The sequence below is a fragment of the Phyllostomus discolor genome, chromosome 5 (genome assembly GCF_004126475.2).
Source record: "Phyllostomus discolor isolate MPI-MPIP mPhyDis1 chromosome 5, mPhyDis1.pri.v3, whole genome shotgun sequence".
NCBI classification, from domain to species: domain Eukaryota; kingdom Metazoa; phylum Chordata; class Mammalia; order Chiroptera; family Phyllostomidae; genus Phyllostomus; species Phyllostomus discolor.
Window position 1 is genome coordinate 100,297,291 of NC_040907.2, and position 19,556 is coordinate 100,316,846.

Here is a 19,556-nt window from a genome sequence, read left to right on the forward strand (position 1 = left end):
GTTTTCACCAACCAAAAGAAATCTGAAGGTGGTTTTCATTTTTCTGAAAAAAGGTAAAAAGTGTTCAGCAACATAGAGTTCAGCTTTTGTTTTGTAGCAAGCTGTATTGTTTTAATTTTTTAAACGTACTTATTTTTATTGTTTTTCAAGTGCAGTCATCTCTATTTTACCCAACCCCCACCCAACCCATCCCCACTTCCCACCCTCAATCCTATCCCCTTTGGGCCTTTATCCACATTCCTTGGGTCCTTTATACATGTCCATGGGTCCTTTATACGTGTTCCTTGAAGACTCTTCCCCTTCTTTCTCTTGTTATCTCCCTTCCCTCTCCCCTCCAATTACTATCAGTCTGTTCTTTATTCCAATATCTGTTTATATTTTGCTTCCTTGTTTTGTTGATCAGGTTCCACTTGTAGGTGAGATCATATGGTATTTATTGTGGTAGCATTCACCCTGAGCAGTGAGGATGGGCCTGACAAGCTCTTCCTCAGGAACCACACTCCACATCTCAGGATCCAGCCCCATAGCTTTGAACTGTTATCTGTGAGCATCGGTGTTTTATCTTCATTTGTTTTGTGGGTCCATTAACAAGATGTGTCATAAGGTATCAGAAAAGCATATAAGGGCATTATGTTTAGTGTAAAATTGGATGTAATTAATGTATTTGTATGATTTGGCAGGTTATTTGGGGGGACTAGGTATACTAAAGAAATTTATCCATATAAATTAATAGTAATTTTTCCTTCACTTTATCGTAAGAAGGTGGAGCAAGGGGGCCCTCCAAAGAATGATTTGTAATGGGGTCCAGAACTCAGGGTGTCCCGGAAATATTAAAAATATGGGATATCCTCACCCCCACAAGTCTGAACTGGGGGATGGGACACATGGAACAGGGCCATTGAGAGTTGTTTTGCATATCAACTTTTGTAAATAACCTCAGGCATGGTCATTTAACATGTCTATAAGTTTTAACTGGTTTCATGGCTTCTTTAAAAAGCTGTGGCTGTGCTTTGAGCCAGGGAGATAGGAGTGACTTCCACCAAGGATTTAACTGGGAGAAAACTCCCCCTGGTTACAAAGCCTGCCTAAGAGCTTGAAGATGATTGGCTCCACACCACAGGGCCATGCCTGCCCAGATTTACCATGGCAGCCCAGAAAAGCTGAAAAAATTCAGGAATGCTGGCAGGTGTAGCTGATTGTAGGAGCAGTCAGAAATGGGGCTGTAGAGCAAGATTGGCATTGGGATTTAAATCCAGGAGCAGCAGCCATGACAAGAAGAACCACATGGCTTTGCATCTGGCTTTGCCACGCAGCTTAGGAAGCTGGAAAGCAAGATGTATCAGCGATGTATGCAGAGCTCTCTCTTAGCAGTTTGTAAGAATGCAGGAGAGGTGCTGAGGGAAGGAAAGGGGTGAAATGACTCTTGGTGGACCATGAGAAAGTGCCATGTGGTTTTGGATAAAGAACTGGAAATCTGATGACTTCCAGCCAAAATGGAGGCATAGGTAGACACACTGTGCCTCCTCGCACAACCAAAATAACATCAGCAACAATTTAGAAACAAAATAAAAACCAGATCTGACAGAAAACTGAAATGTATGGAAGTTGGACAACCAAAGAGTTAGCATATACACATTCATCCAGACCGGTAGGAAGGGCAGAGTTGGGCAGCCAGGCAGAGAGGGGTCGCAGCACAAAAAGTGGTGGCACTGGGTGCGTAAGGCATCCGGGGCACAAGATTGCATCAGGAAGACCCAGTGAAGCAGCGACTGTGAAGTGAGGCACTGCACACAAGGTGCCTGGCTGTCCAGGCGATCCCACATTTGTGCTCAGACAAACCAGGTGAAATTGGGCAGTGAGATAGACCACCCAACCCAAGGTCCCAGTGCTGGGAAATAGAGCCTTAGGACACTGATTGAAAACACCTGTGGAGTTTGAGGCACAGGGAAATACTCCCAGCCTCACAGGAGAGTGCGTTGGAGAGACCCATGGGGTCCTAGAACATGCACAAGCCCACCAACACAGGAATTAGCACCAGAAAGGCCCAGTTAGCTTGGGGAAAGTGCTGAAAGGGACTGAAATTTGACGGAGAGAGGAGCAAGCACCATTGTCCCCTCTTGAACCCCGCCCCCACATACAGCATCACAACCCAGTCGCTGGGTTGTCCCACTCTGGTGAACACCTAAGGCTCTGCCCCTCATATGTAACAGGTGCAGCAAGAAGAAAAAATAAATGGCCTGAACGGAAGAACAGATTAAAGCTCACAGCAAATACAACTAAGCAACCAAGAGATAGCCAACCTATCAGATGCATAGTTCAAAGCACTAGTGATCAGGATGCTCACAGAATTGGTTGAATTTGGTCCCAAATTAGATGAAAAAATGAAGGCTACAATAAGTGAAATGAAGGAAAATGCACAGGGTACCAATAGTGATGGGAAGGAAACTAGGACTCAAATCAATGGAGTGGACCAGAAGGAAGAAAGAAACATCCAACCAGAAAAGAATGAAGAAACAAGAATTCAAAAAAATGAAGAGAGGCTTAGGAACTTCTAGAACATCTTTAAACATTCCAACATCTGAATTATAGGGGTACCAGAACAGGAAGAGGAAGAGCAACAAGTGCAAAAGTTATTTGAAAAAATAATAAAAGAGAACTTCCCCAATCTGGCAAAGGGAATAGACTTCCAGGAAGTCCAGGAAGCTCAGAGACTCCCAAACAAGTTGGACCCAAGGAAGAACACACCAAGGCACATCATAATTACATTAGCTAAGGTAAAAATGAAGGACAGAATTCTAGAAGCAGCAAGAGATAATGGGACAGTAACCTACAAAGGCGTTCCCATCAGACTGTCAGCTGATTTCTCAAAAGAGACTTTGCAGGCAAGAAGGGGCTGGAAAGAAGTATTCCAAGTCATGAAAGGCAAGGACCTACATCCAAGATTGCTCTATCCAGCTAAGCTTTCATTTAGAATGGAAGATTAGGTAAAGTGCTTCTCAGATAAGGTCAGGTTAAAGGAGTTCATCATCACCAAGCCCTTATTTTATGAAATGTTAAAGGGACTTATCTAAGAAAAAGAAGATAAAAAATGTATAGTAAAATGACAGGAAACTCACAATTATTAACAACCACACCTAAAACAACAACAAAGTAAGCAATCAACTAGAACAGGAACAGAACCACAGAAATGGAGATCACATGGAGGGTTAGCAACAGGGGAGTGGGAGGAGGAGAGAGGGGGAAAAGGTACAGAGAATAAGTACATAGAGAATAGGTAGAAAATAGACAGTGGGAGGGTAAGAATAGTATGGGAAATATAGAAGCTGAAGAACTTATGACACCTGGATATGAACTAAAGGGGAGGAATGTGGGTGGAAGAGGGTATGCAGGGTGAAGGGGAGGGAAGGGGGGAAATGGGACAACTATAATAGCATAATCAGTAAAATATATTTAAAAAAACTATACAGGGAGTTTAAATGTGACAAATGTTTTAAAACTATTTGAAAGCATTTAAGGTATCAACTTATAAAGAATAAAAAGTTTGATTTATTAGGCAGTAAAATTTTCGAAGATTTGTGTTTAATTTTAAAATTTTGGTTGCTGTCATAATAAAAACATTAGCAAAAAAAAAAAAAAAAAAAAAAAGAACTGGAAATCCCAGTGACACAGCTGATGGTGCTGGGAACTGAGAGAGGCCTGCCAGCCAAGCACGGATTACTGAAAGAACCAGGGGCTACCTGAGCCACGGACTTCTATTTCTTTTCCTGAGATATGGTATCCCAGACCAGGCAAAGGAGGGAAGGATGGACTGTGTGTTTGTGGGTGTTTTAAGGGACTTTGGGATTTTAATGAAGACGTTAAGTTATTACTCTTAAGTCTGTATAACTTTTGAATAAACGATTCCTTTCCTTTTCACCAATCTCTGGTGAGCTATAATTCCCTGGTGGTGGACAAGGCAAACCAATACAGGGGGGCCCCAGGAGGAAGGGGAGGGGGGTCCATTCAGTAACATTGTGCAACCCCTTCTCCAGTGGCCATACATGCGCAATAGCTTTAAAGTAATACAACTACTTGTACATACACAATAAAAGCCCACCAAAACTAGCCAGGAGGGATGTACCCTATAAGAATAGAATCCCTCCAGCCCATGAGGTCAATCTGTGCTTGGAGTTGGACTGCCCCAATGTTCTCTTCTATAAACTCTGTGTGTTCAGTTCCATTCTTTGTCTGCGATCACCAAGAACCTGGTTACCTATGCCCACCTGTGACATTATGACATTTCAGCGTAGAGAAGTTTTAACAGAAACACTGTACTTTCAAAAACCTGTATAAACTCATAATGAACTATTATTGAACTAGGAAGGAAATTCTGACATGTAATAAAACATGGATGAACCTTAAGGGCATTATTTTAAATGAAATAAGCCAGTCACAAAAATACAAGTAATGTATGATTCCACACACATGGGGTACCTAAATTACTCAAATTCATAGAGACAGAAAATAGAATGAGGGTTTCCAGGAGTAGGAGAGAGAAAGAAATGAAAATTTATTGATTAACAGGTATAGCATTTTAGTTTTTGCAAAATGAAAAGTTCTGAAGTTTGGTATTACAACAATGTGAATAAACTAACACCACTGAATTGCGCACTTTACTTTTTAAATATATTTTATTGATTATGCTATTACAGCTATCCCATTTTTTCTTCCCCTTTATTCCCCTCCACCCTACACCCCCCTCCCACTAGCACTCCCCCACCTTAGTTCATGTCCATGGGTCACACATGGAAGTTCTTTGGCTTCTCCATTTCCCATACTATTCTTAAATTCCTCCCATCTATTTTATACCTACCATTTCTGCTTCTTAGTCGCTGTACCTTTTCCCCCATTCTTCACCCCTCCTCCTCCCTACTGATAACCTTCCATGTGATCTCCATTTTTGTGATTCTCTTCCTATTCTAGTTGTTGCTTAGTTTTTGTTTTTGTTTTTTTAGGTTCAGTTGTTGAGAGCTGTGAGTTTGTTGTTAATTTACTGTTCATAGTTTTTAATTTCCTTTTTCTTAGGTAAGTCCCTTAATACTTCATATTATAAGGGCTTGGTGATTTTGAACTTGACCTTATCTGGGAAACACTTTATCTGCCCTTCCATTCTAAATGAAAGCTTTGCTGGACAGAGTAATCTTGGATGTAGGTCCTTGTCTTTCATGACTTGGAATACTTCTTTCCAGTCCCTTCTTACCTGTAAGATTTCTTTTGAGAAATGAGCTAATAGTCTTCCGGGAACTCCTTTGTAAGTAACTCTCTCCTTTTCTCTTGCTGCTTTTAAGATTTTCTCCTTCTCTTCAATATTGAGTAATGTAATTATGATGTGCCTTGGTGTGTGCTTCCTTGGGACTAACTTTTTTGGGACTCTAAGCATTCTGGTCTTCCTGGAAGTCTATTTCCTTTGCCAGACTAGGGAAGTTCTCCTTCATTATTTTTTCAAATAAGTTTTCCATTTCTTGCTCTTTTTCTTCTCCTCTGGCACCCCTATGATTCAGATGTTGGAATGTTTAAAGTTTTCCCAGAGGTTCCTAAGCCTTTCCTCATTTCTTTAAAATTATTGTTTCTGCATTCTGTTTTTTGGCTGAATATATATTTTCTCTTTCTGGTCCAAATCATTGATTTGAGTCCCAGTTTTCTTCCTGTCACTGTTGGTTTTCTGTACATTTTCCTTTATTTCACTTTGCATAGCCTTCACTTCTTCCTCTATTTTGTGACCATGCTCAACCATTTCTGTGAGCATCCTGATTACAAGTGTTTTGAACTCTGCATCTGATAGGTTGGCTATCTCTTCATCTCTTAGTTCTATTTTTGATCTGTTCTTTCATTTGGGCCATATTTTTTTTGTCTCGGCATGCCTGTTACATTCTAAGGGGTGGAGCCTTAGGCAAATACCTAAGGCTCCATGGGCAGGACAACTGATGTTGCTGTGCTGCAGCACTGTATGTGGGGGAGGGGTCCAGTAGGGAATAATACCAACTGGCTTGGTTACCAGCTGGTTTTCAGTCAGTTCCCCCACTGCCCACAGGCAAATTGGGCCCTTCTTGTGCTGATTCCAAGATGCTTGGTTTTGTATATGTTCTGGAACCCTATGGGTCTCTCCAATGAGCTTTACTGTGAGACTGGGCGTTTCTCCCACCACTGTAATCCCCACAGGTTTTTATAGTCCTAGGTTGCTTGGTCTGTCTCACTCCCCACTTGTTCCTCTCTGTTTTTCTGCATGCAAATGTGGAACTGCCCAGTCCACCAGGCACTGTCTGACCTGGCCTACTACTCTAGGTTCTGCCTTGCCACAAGTCCTTTCCACCCTGGCTGCCCATCTCCACTCCTCCTACGAGTCTGGATGAATGTTTGCATAGTTTAAAGTGATTAATGTAATATAATTTATATATGCATTTTACCAAAATTTTAAAAGTGACAAGACCTGGCCAATGTAGCTTAGCTAGTTAAGACATTGTCACATATACCAAAAGGCTGCAGGTTTGATCCCTGGTCAAGTAGCCTATAAGAGGCAACCGATCAATGTTTCTTTCTCACATCAATGTTTCTCTTCCTTTCTCTCTCCCTCCCTTACCTTTTCTCTAAAATAATAAACATGTTTTATAAATAAATAAATAAATATATACATACATAACAATAAGGCAGTAATAACAGAGAATGATCTCCATGATATATTTTAAGTAGGGAAATAAAACAAGGAAGAAATGTTTATTTTAGTATGCTACCTTTTGGCGGAAGATGAAAGGGAGACACCACATAAACACACACTCATACACATGAACATTTACATTCACCTGTAGCATATGTAGAAATATCTGGAAAGGTACAATACACAAGAAAGTATTAACAAAAATTGAATCTGTAGAGGTACTAAGTGTTAAAAGTGGGGGTTCCATGCACATAATCTATCTTTCCTTAACAGAATACTATAAATTTATTAAATATTTAAGTTTCACACCCACACAGAGAAAACCAATTGTCTTCAACTTTAGTATAAGTCCTTGACTTTATCCATATTGTTGGAAAATATTTGCTGTTTTTGTAAATGTACCTATTTTGCAATTGAAACAGCATATAAATCACATTGACCAGCTAAAAACTGGTTCTGTTCCCTTAAAGCAGATCAATGATTAATACAACCCTTGTTATTTTATAGCACTGTGCATGTGCTACCCCCATTTTCTAGTCAAATCTGCAACCAAAGTCTCCCTGATCCCTTTTCAGAAACAAAGTGTCTGTTGTCCAGGAAGATCTGGTGTTGAAACCTCTTATCATAAATAACCAAGTTTCAAGGTCCTCCAAGTATAACTTGCCCTACCAGCACACATCTGCATACCTGGTCCCCCTAACTCCTTGAAACCCTTCCACTGTATGCCATCAGGAAGTTTGGATTTTAAGCATAAAGCTCCCTGTTCTCCTTGCGTAGCACCCTCTAAATAAAGAGACTAATTTCTTCATGGCAAATCTGAGTGTTCAGTGTTTGTCTCTTCTGTAAGCTGGGAGGGATGAACTCTTATTCATTTTGGGTACACATTTATATAAGTGGTATCATGCCATAGATCTCACTCTGTCTGTTGCTCTCTCACTAAGTACTATGCTTAAGCAGCCATCTCTATATGTTTATTTTACTTACAATTTTAGTATTGCAGAGTATTGTACAGTAGACCACTGCCTCCACATTACCATGGTGGTGGACACCTAAGTTAATTCCAACCCTGCTACCACAACTAATGCTTAGATGAACATTCTCATCCTATGTACATGTTTCTCTGAAATATCGACCCAGAAATGGGATTATTGGGCCATAGTTATAAGTTTTCATTTCTCTAAATTCTGCTGATTGCTCTCCAGGATGTCTATGCTAATCTACACTTGATCCCAATTTTTAAAAAAAGATTTTGTGATGCCTTTAAAAAGTAGAATATTGAAAATGAATTGCTATGTGTTAGGCATCTAGTCTCATAAATAAGTAGCATATGAATACCCAAGCAGCACTCACTGCTTTGGCCTGCAAGCTTTCCTGCATTTCTTTCAAACTCACAGTCCCATTTATGCACCAATATATGCTTTCAGTTGATATTCCACATTCATTCTGATCCTTAAAAATTATTATTGTCTCCTTAAAGCACTTGTACCATTGTCATTCTCTAGCTTTCTTGTTTTTTCCTTAGGATTCCTGTGATATTGATTCATTTTATCTATGATACTGGTATATCCATGGTATGGCCCATAGCAGCATTCTTTGGGCCAAAACAAGGAATTCTCAGAATCCTGAGGGGCTTTAAAATGCTGGTGGGTCACTGCCTCATACATCCAAGTCATGTGTCCAAGGCAGAAACATAAAAGTTTTTAAGACTTATGCCTACTCCCTGCTTTTTGTGTTGATAAGAAAGAGGTCAGTCCTGGCCAGGTGGCTCAGTTGCTTAGAGCCTCATTTCATACACCAAAAGTTGTGGTTTGATCCTAGGTCAGGGCACATACCTAGATTGTGGGTTAACCTTGGGTTGGGGCAGATACAGAAGGCAACAGATTGATGTTTCTCTCTCTCTCAGTACCTTCCTCTCTCTCTAAAATCAATTTTTTTTAAAAGTATCCTTCAGTACGAATTTAAAAAAGAAGAAACAGGCCTGGACCAGATGATATTGTACAAGATGTGGCAGGGTGAAGGATGGCTTAACTTTTATAAATAGCCCTAAAACTTTACTCTTTTGAACTGTACATGAACCATCCCATTATCCACTCACCATGAAGTGAAAAAGTCTCATGAGAATCTAGTCTGACTTAACCATATCCCCAGGGAACTCACATCCCACTGTCTCACTACTGGAAAGGGGCTAGTTATACCAGTAATGAATAGTATGTATGCACATATTGTACACACATATAGAAAAACAGTGGAAAGAATGTATTAAAATGTTAATGACTTCTTCTGAGTCATCTTCGCACTTTTTTGTATGTTATAATTTTTTAATTTCAGTTACATGGAATTGGTTAATCATAATTCATAACTTCTGACATACTTTCATCATTGGTTCACTAGTGGCTTGCTTTTAGTTATCTTGTTAGGTCACCAATTATTTTAATAATGTAGAAAGAACCCATGAAAACACCACTTAAAATAAAAACTACATCCTTCATAAAAATTCACATAAATTTATGATTATGAACTAGAACCATTTTCCTGCCTCTCTCCATCAAAGACAATTCCTTGTTTATCATTTTTCAGCTTTTATTTTTATAGTTTTATTGCATTTATATAAATTCTTGAACATGCACATATCTGCAAGCAATTAAAATTTATGTTAATTCAGTATAACTTATTAAAATGTATTTATAACATTTATTAGAATTTATCACTTAATATTACATTTCTAAGATTGATTAATATTATTCCATGTTGCTGTAGTTAACTTTTTGAGTACTGTGTGAATGTATCACAATTTATTAATTTATCCTCCTGTCTGGGGATACTTGAGTTGTTTCCAGGTTTTAATAATTACAAATAGTTCTCCTATGAATATTTTGAACATGTTTACTGTTGTTTATATGTATGAATCTCTCTTGAGTATAAATATCTTGAGTGAATAGATGATATGACCAAAATATTTACAATCCCACCAGCAAAGTCTAAGAGATCTTGAAGATGGACATCCTCTCCATCACTCGGCGGTAAGCTCACTTTTTTCTTTTGCCAATAATGCGGTATTTCAATTCCCTAATCAGTAATTATAAGAATATATGTTTCCTCATGTCATTTGTGGGAGACATGTGTTTCATCTTCTATGATGAGTTTGCACACCATTTGCCTATTTGTACAGTTTTGTTTGTGCTTTTCTTGTTGATTTAAAAGAGATCTTTTCACTTGTGATATACTTTTCCAGTTGTTAATTGTGAATATCTTCTTCTAGTTTGTAACTTGTCTTTTCACTTTCTTTAAAGTATTTCTGTTTTCTCATTAGTAGTTAATGTTTTAAGCATCTTTTCAGAGACAGCTTTCACACCAAATTTTAAATCACATTCCTCTCCCCCTCTCTCTCCCTGTCTTCCTCCCTGCATCTATCTATCTATCTATCTATCTATCTATCTATCATCATCTCTCTATCACCTATGGGGGACCACCCATGTATGGGAAACGAGGTCAGTCAGGTTTCCTCACCCTGATGTCTGGGCAACTAAGAGAAGCAGCACTCCCATAATCTTGAGAATGGGCCTGATAAGCAGCATTCTCATAACCTTGACTGGGCCCACATGTGCAGAGTCATGCTTTGTTATATAATATTTTGGCATCCTGCTGGCTTCATGAGCATTTAGTATGTAAGGGAGTTGGGGTTCTCTACTAGCATGGCACGTGGCTTGTGGTATGGTGTGGATCACCCACCATGAATAAAGGCATGTCAGGCATCCCCATGACTCTGTAAATTTTCTTCCATCTGCCAAAATCCTGTGCATTGAAAGGCTGTAACACAACTCCCAAAATGGAGTTTATTTATTTTAAAAATGTATATTTAATCTCACATGTTTAAACTTCAGTCATATTCAAAGTACTCTCTGTTTAATGCAATGTACCTATTGAGACTTCTTTTCCACTGCTCAAAACAGTTTTTGATCTCATCAGTTGTGATGAATTTTAGTGCTTCTGCCATTTTTTGTTTCACTTCTTCCACATTGACAAAACTTTTCCCTTTTAGGAGCTTTTCATCCAGAGAAACAAAAAAGAAGTCACTCACAGTGAAATTGGGTCAATAGGGAGGATGGGGCAAGGGGGTCATGTCATTTTTGGTCCAAAACTGATGAACACTCAGTGCAGCATGGACAGGTGCTCTTGTAAATCACCCATCATGAAATGGGCAACAGTGTAGAAAGAGTCTTCAAAAAAATTCAATGAAGCTGAACACAGCCTCACAACAATGCCAGCTGATACACTGATACAGATAGGCTCCTAGAACACTTACATAATGGGAGAATCCTATACTACAAGGGGACTCTTCTCAAGAACACAGTTCTAGGAAGAGGGTGAGAAAGAGAAACATCAATCGGTTGTCTTGTACATGCCCCAAATGGAGATTGAACCCACAACTATACATGTGTCCTAACTGGGAATCAAACCCATGACCCTTCAGTTTATGGAATGATGGTCCAACCAACTGAGCTGTGCTGCTAGGAATTCTCTCTATATTTTAAGAGCTTTAAAGTTTTGTTGTTGACATTTAATCCTTAATATGTTTAAGGCTGTTTTTACCGAACCAAAATGGAGGATCTGGAGAAGATCCAAGATGGTGGAAGAATAAGTGGAAACTACACTAACCTTCTCCCAGGACCGATTAGGAATTACAACTAAATTCTAGAGAAGTCATCCAGAATAAACAATTGAACAATAGCGGGAGACAAGCCTTATAACCATGAACAACCAGGAAAAATAGCTTTACTACAACATGACTGGTAGAGAGCACAGAAGAGATATGAGAGGGCTACCACAGGCAGCAGCTAAAGTGCCAAAGGAATATTTCAGAGGCTGGGGGAATTCCTACTGAGAAGTGTGGGGTGTCTAAACCCCAAGCTGGGAACCCCAGCATATAGCACCAGAGCCAGAAAGGAACCAAGATAATATTCAGTTGTGAAAAGTGGCACCACTCTGGGCGCAGTAGCAGAGGAGGTGCGTGCCTGTGGCTCCTGCAGCAGCCACAGTGGTGCACCCACCCTGTGGGGATGTCCAGCTGGCTAAGAGGAAGACAGAGACACCTCTGAAGTGAAGAGCAAGGCTCAGGGAGTCAGCAGTGCCCAGAAAGACTTAACTCAATGGGGGAGCCAAAGTACCCAGAGGAGACTCTGAGAGTCCCTAGCATCTAGGACAGCAAAGAGCAAGAAGGTGGTGTGTGACTTGCCCCTACTTGGTGCACCTCAAGGATGGCACAACTGGTGGACTGAAGGCATAGGCCGGGCTCAGAAGGGCACTGGGGGCCCAGCAGTGAACTGAGGAGCTGGGCTGGTGCCTGGACAACTGGGAAGAGTGTGCTCAGACCTGACCCCCATTATCAGCAAAACCACAGGAAGGGAGAAAAGTGAAACCAATCCCCCCTCAGCTCGCTGCATCCAGGAAGACCAGCAGACTGGCTTAAGTGGTTTAAAGCCAGCAGGAGCTTATCTTTTTCCACCCTTTCCAAAAAGTGGCTAGATGGGTGAAATATCATGGTTAACACTATACATATCCAAAGGATCTCCTATCTCTTCTCTATGGGTTGGTACTTTAAATAGTATAGAATACACTCCCATTGTCTTAATCTATTTTTCTTTCCCCTTCCAACTGATCACATAAAAGAGTAGGTAGGAGCTCTGAACACCAGTATACCTGCTGGAAGAGGAAATCCACCAACAAAATGAACTACCTACAGATATAACAGAAGAAGATAAAGTAGTAAGTGGAAACCACACTAACCTCCACCCAGGACCAATTTGAAAATACAACTAAACAGTTGAGAAATTACTCAGAACAAACAACTGAACAATAGCAATAGAGAAGCCTCAAAACCTCATACAGACAGAAGTAACAGCTTCAACACAACCTGTCCGCACCAGCACAGTAGAATACAAGAGGAGGTGGATAGAGTGACCCTCAGTTAACCAGCTGTAGGGAAGTGCCCGCCAAAGAAAGACCCAACAAAAATCAAAACCGAAAAACATACAGACAACCAACATAAACAACAGCCAAGATCAGCAAGCTCAGGAGATCAAGGAGACTGCACTACTGAATATCACAGGTCTCGTACCATAGAAGCACACACCACAAACCCAGGGAGTCAGAACAGATAAATTTAAGAAGCAGAGGCTAATGAGAAGTGTCTCACAAATAATGGGAAGACAAATAAACAACCCCCAAATAAAAGGAAAGGAGGAAGCCTGAGAAAGAATGCTAAGTGAAATAGAGGCAAGTCAACTATCAGATATTGAGTTGAAAGCAGTGGTTATCATGAAGCTCAATGAGCTCACAGAGAATTACCAGAAACTACAGGGAAACTACAATGAATTCACTGCACACTATATCAGCATGAAAAAGGAAACAGAAAATATTAACAAGGGCCAAGAGGAAATGAAGAATACAATTTCTGAATTGAAGAACAGAGTGCAAGGAATCAAAAGCAGGCTCAATGAAGAAGAGGATTGGATCAGTGAGCTGGAGAACAAGGTAGAACAAAACACCCAGAAAGAGCAAGAAAAGGAAAAGAGGCTCGGAAAGAATGAAGAAGGGTTAAGGGAACTGCAGAACAACATGAAATGTAATAATATTCATGTAATAGGGATACCAGAAGGAGAAGAAGTGGAAGGGATAGAAAACCTGTTTGAAAAAGTAATGATGGAAAACTTTCCTAATTTGATGAGAGAAAAAGACACAAATGCAGAAAGTACAGAGGGTCCCAAACAAGAGGGACCCAAAGAAGCCCACTTCAAGACACATAATTAAAATGGCAAAATTCCAAGGCAAAAAGAGAACCTTAAAGGCAGCAAGGGAGAAATAGTAAGTAACATACAAGGGAGTCCCAATAAGGCTAGCAGCTGACTTCTCAATGGAAAGGCTCCAAGCCACAAGAGATTGGCAAGGAATATTCCAAGTAATGGAAACCAAAGGACTACAACCAAGATTACTCTACCCAGCAAGGCTCGCAATTAAAATGGAAGGCAAAATAAGGTGTTTCCCAGACAAAAGAAGCTTTAAAGGATATATCTCCTCCAAACCAGCTCTGCAAGAGATGATAAAGGGACTGCTTTAAGAACAGGACTAAAAACAGTGAAAAAGAGAGGAACACGGGTACGAAAAAATGCCAATGAATAAGTACCTATCAATAATAACCTTAAACATCAATGGATTAAATGCTTCACTCAAAAGACATAGAAGAAATGAATGGATAAGAAATCAAGACCAAACATATGCTGCCTATAAGAGACCCATTTCAGAACACAAGACCTATACAAAGTGAAAGTGAAGGGCTGGGAACAAATATCCCAGGCAAATAGACAGGGAAAAGAAAGCCTGGTAGCAATACTCATATCAGACAAAATAGATTTCCAAAAAAAAAAAGAGCCATAAAAACAAGACCCAGAAGGTCCCCTCATTATACTCAAGGGAAGGATCCATCAAGAAGACATAAACATTGAAAATATATATGCACCCAACATAGGAGCACCCAAATATATAAGGAAAATCTTGGAGGACTTTAAGAAAGATAATGACAGCAACACAATTATAGTGAAGGATTTTAACACCCCACTGTCAAAAATGGATAGATCTTCCAAACAAAATATTGAAAAAGATATGGTGACTATGAACAATGCCCTAGATCAAATGTACTTCACTGATATACAGAAAGCCTTTCATCCCAAAGAAGCAAAATACACATTCTTTTCAAATGCTCATGGAACATTTTCAAACATAGACCACATGATAGGGCACAAAACAAACCTGAACAAATTCAAGAAAACTAAAATCATATCAAGCATTTTCTCCAACAACAAGGGACAGAAAATAGAAACCAACCCCAAGGGAAAAAACCCAAAACACTCAAAATCCTGGAGATTGAATAGCATTCTATTAAACAATGAATGAGTCAAGAATAAGATTGTGGAAGAAATCAAAAAGTTTCTGAAAACAAATGAAAATGAACTCACAACAAACCAAAACTTATGGGACACAGTGAAGGCAGCCCTGAGAGAGAAGTTCATAGCAATATAGGGCTACCTAAAAAACATAGAAACATTTCAAGTAAAGAACCTAACCCTACAAGAACTAAAGAAAAAAAAACTAAGACACCCCAGAGCAAGTAGAAAGAATGAAATAACCAAAATCAGAGCACAATTAAATGGCACAGAGACTAAAAGCACAGTTCTAAGGATCAATAAATCCAGCAGCTGATTCTTTGAAAAGATAAACAAAACTGACAAGCCTTTAAGCAGACTCATCAAGAAAGAAGGAGGACCCAAATAAACACAATCAGAAATGATAGAGGAGAGATTACAACTGATATGACAGAAATACAAAGGATTGAAAGAAATTACTACGAAGAAGTATATGCCAAGAAATTGGAAAACTTTAGATGAAATGGACAAATTTCCAGAAAAATATAATCTCCCAAAATTGAATTAAGAAGCAGCAGAAAGCCTGAACAGACCAATAACAGCAGATGAAATTGAAGCAGTAATAAAAAAACTCCTGACACACAAAAGCCCTGAACCAGACAGTTTCACAAAAGAAATTTATGAAGCATTTAAGGATAAGCTAAACCCTATCCTTCACAGATTATCCCAAGAAATCCAAAAAGAAGGAAAACTCCCAAACACTTTTTATGAAGCCAGCATGGTCCTAATCCCAAAACCAGATAAAGCCATAAGAAAGAAAGAAAATTTCAGTCCAATATTGCTGATGAACATAGATGCTAAAATCCTCAACAAAATATTGGCAAACCGCATCCAGCAATATATTAAAAAGATCATACACCATGATCAAGTGGGATTCATCCTAGGGATGCAAGGATGGTACAATATTCACAAATCGATAAACGTAATATATCACATAAACAAAAGGGAAGGCAAAAATCACATGATCCTGTCAATAGCTATGAAAAAAGCATTTGAAAGGTACAGCACCCATTTATGTTAAAAACACTCAGCAAATTGGGAGTAGAGGGAGAATTCCTTAACATAGTAAAGGCCATATAGGAATTCCAGCCAAGATGGCGGCATAGGTAGATGCACTGTGCCTCCTCACACAACCAAAACTAAAGACAACAAAAATTTAGAAACAAAAATACAACCAGAACAGAGAGAAATAAACTGAATGAAAGTCTGACAACCATTCATCCAGACCAGTAAGGAGAGATGGAGTTGGGGGCCTATGGAAAGGGTTTGAGGGGTCTTGGCAGGAAAAAGGGATGGCTGGCAGACGTGGGTGCACAGTGTGCAGGCAGCAGTTGGTGGACCCCAGAAGCACAGCGGCAGCTGACGGACCCAGTGGCAGACCCTGGGCCAGGGAGGCAATGAGCAGAACCAGTGAGAGGCGCAAGGTAGCTGGCTGTCCACAGTCACACATTTGCACGCAGATAAACAAGGCAAAAACAGGCAGCAACACCAACTGCGCAACCCAGGGACCCAGTGTGGGGAAACAAAGCCTAAAAGCACCAATTGAAAACACCTGTGGGGGTTGAGGCTGGGAGAAGCTCTCAGCTACACAGGAGAGCTCCTTGGGGAGACCCACAGAGTTCTAGAAAGTACACAAGCCCACCCGCCCGGAAGCCAGCACCAGAAGGGCCCAATCTGCATGTGGGAAGTGGCAGAAGGACTGAAGTCCTAGACAGAGCGGAGCAGATGACATTGTTCCCTCTTGGGCCTTTTCCCCACATAAAATGTCACAACCCAGCAACTGAGGTGCCCCGCCCTGGTGAGCACCTAAGGCTCTGCCCCTCATACGCAACAAGCGCAACCAGACCAAAGGGGGATTGGAAAGATGGCTCAAACAGAATTAAAAGCCCCTCAGCTAGTACTTTTAAGCAAATGAGAGATTGCCAACCTATCAGATGAACACTTCAGAGCACTGGTGATCTGGATGCTCACAGAATTGGTTGATTTTGATCACAAATGAGATGAACAAATGAAGGCTACAAAAGGTGAAATGAAGAAAAATGCACAGGGTACCAATAGTGATGGAAAGAAAACTGGGTTTCAAATCAATGGAATGGACCAGAAGGAAGACAGGAACAACCAAACAGAAAAGAATGAAGAAACAAAAATTCAAAAAAAAAAAAAATGAGGAGAGGCTCAGGAACCTCCAGGACATCTTTAAAAGTTCCAACATCCGAATTATAGGGGTACCAGAAGGAGAAGAGGAAGAGCAACAAGTGGAAAACTTATTTGAAAAAATAATAAAGGAGGATTTCCCCAATCTGTCAAGGGAAATAAACTTCCAGGAATTCCAGGAAGCTCAGAGAGTCTGAAACAAGTTAGACCCAAGGAAGAACACACCAAGGCACATCATAATTACATTAGCTAAGGTAAAAATGAAGAAGAGAATTCTAGAAGCAGCAAGAGATAAGGGGAGAGTTACCTACAAAGGAGTTCCCATCAGACTGTCAGCTGATTTCTCAAAAGAGACCTTGCAGGCAAGAAGGGGCCGGAAAGAAGTATTCCAAGTCATGGAAGGCAAGGGCCTACATCCAGAATTGCTCTATCCAGCTAAGCTTTCATTTAGAATGGAAGGATTATATGAAATGCTAAAAGGACTTACCTAAGAAAAGGAAGATAAAAAATATGAACAGTAAAATGACAACAAACTCAAAACTATCAACAAATGAACCTAAAAAAAAAAACAAAGAAAAACAACAAAAACAAAAACTAAGCCAACAACTAGAACAGGAACAGAATCAGAGAAATGGACATCACATGAAGGGCTTTCAGTGGGGAGGGAGAAGGGAGGAATGGGGGGAAAAGGTACAGGGAAGAAGAAGCATAATTGGTAGGCATTAAATAATGGGGAGGGGTCAAAGATTATATAGGAAACAGAGAGCTCAAAGAACTTATATGTACAACTCATAGACATGAACTAAGGGGGTGGTGCTGGAGGGTTGGGGGGTGTGCAGGGCAGAGGGTGGATAAGGGAGGGAAATTGGGAAAAATGTAGTAGCATAATCAATAAAATATAATATAAAAATTAAAAATTAAAAAAAGAAAAAGGATAAGAAAAAAGTAAATAAAATAAAACAATAAAACGAAACAAAACAAAACATTATTACTTAGCTTTGGGACCTGCTGTACCTTTCGAAAGAGGAATTTTCAATCTTCTAGGAGTGCAGGCCCAGCTTTCCCTTGCAGTATCAACAGAAGCAGCAGGGTCTGGGTCCTCCACTGGTGGTGCACATGTTTTCTGTGTGTGCTAGATCCAAGGCTTGCTTTCTGTGACCTTTAAAGAAAGAGTGTATTGTCAGCAGGGCATCATAGGAATGAGTCCATTGCTCAACTACCTGCTATTTAGGTCCTTGAGTGTTTCAGATGTTTAGTAAGACTCAATCTCCTGGCTGGAATGGGTGTAAGGGCTTGTCAGATGGGTACATGGGCCTGCAATGAGCAAACTTATGCAAAATTGTTATTGTTTGCACTGGATTTGTACACATTGTTTAATTTTTGACGCATGCTCTAAATATAAAAGGGGTATTCCTAAAACAGAAACTTGGAAGGGTATCCCATAAACTATTTTAAATGTGTTTAATTCAAGCTGACTTTGGGGTGCTACTCTAGTTCAGAGCAAGGCAATAGGGAGTGCCTGGTTCCATTTCAAATGCTTTTCCTGGCGTATTTTTACCAGGGTCTTATTTGTTGTGTGGTTTATTTTCTCACTCTTTCCTGTAGAGTGAGGTCTCCAAGATGCATGTGGCTTCCATTAAATCTGTAATGCCTGTTCTATCTTCTGGGAGATATCTGAAGTGAACAGTGGTCCATTGTGGCTTTGAATGCTGTGAGGAAGTTCAAACCTAAGGATTATTCTTTTAAGTAGAAGTTTTGCTACCTCAGTTGCCTTCTCAGTTCTAGTGGAGTATGCCTCTACCCATACAAAAACTGATAAAAATTTAAAGTTTCCTTTGGTTTTGACATTTGTATAAAGACAACTTGCCAGTCTTGAAATTAGCATATTGTTTTATATTGTACTTCCTTTTCTTTTGGGGCATGTTCTGTCTTAGGATTGTTTTTGGTACATATCTTACAGGATTGGATAATCCTCTAGATGGTCCTTTGCAAATGAGGTCCTTTCAGGTGTGGTCTAATGAGGTCCATTAAAGTTGGTCTCTTCATGTAGTTGTTTGAAGATGGAATACACTGGAGATTCAGGGAGTAAGATCACACCATGAGTGTTCTCATCCATATAAAATTAGGGTCAGTGTTAGAGAATCCCCATTCACAGTCTTGTTCTGTGTAATGGGATTTAAATTCTGACTAGTTCAAAAGGGTAGGCTTGTATTGATGCTTTATCAGTAATTTAGTTTCCCTGGCTCATTTGGAAACTTTTTCTGGTGTCCTGGGCAGTGCATTATGGCAATCTTGTTTGGTAGATTCACCGCCTCTAGTAATTGCAAAATCTCTGTTTCGAGTTTGATATGTTTATTCCCCTAAGAGCCCTCTTTCTTTACATATTGTTCCATGGGCATGGACTACCAGGAAGCCATATTTATAGTCAGTGTAGATGTCAACATTCTTTCCCTGGGAAATTCTAAGGCTCTGTTAAAGACTATCAGTTTAGCCTTTGTGTTGAGATTCCTATAGCAGGGTTTGGGCTTCTATTTCCTTGTCTATGATGAATACTGTGTACACAGCCCATCACTCACCATTCTCTATGAAGCTGTTCTTATTCAGGGCAGGTTCCGACAGTGACTGGTCCAGCAGATCTGGTCTGCTGAAATAACCTTGGTCAGTGATTTCCAAGCAACCATGCTGAGGGTCTGAGCCTCCCTCTGATCTGGGAGTAGGGTGGTCAGATTTAAGAT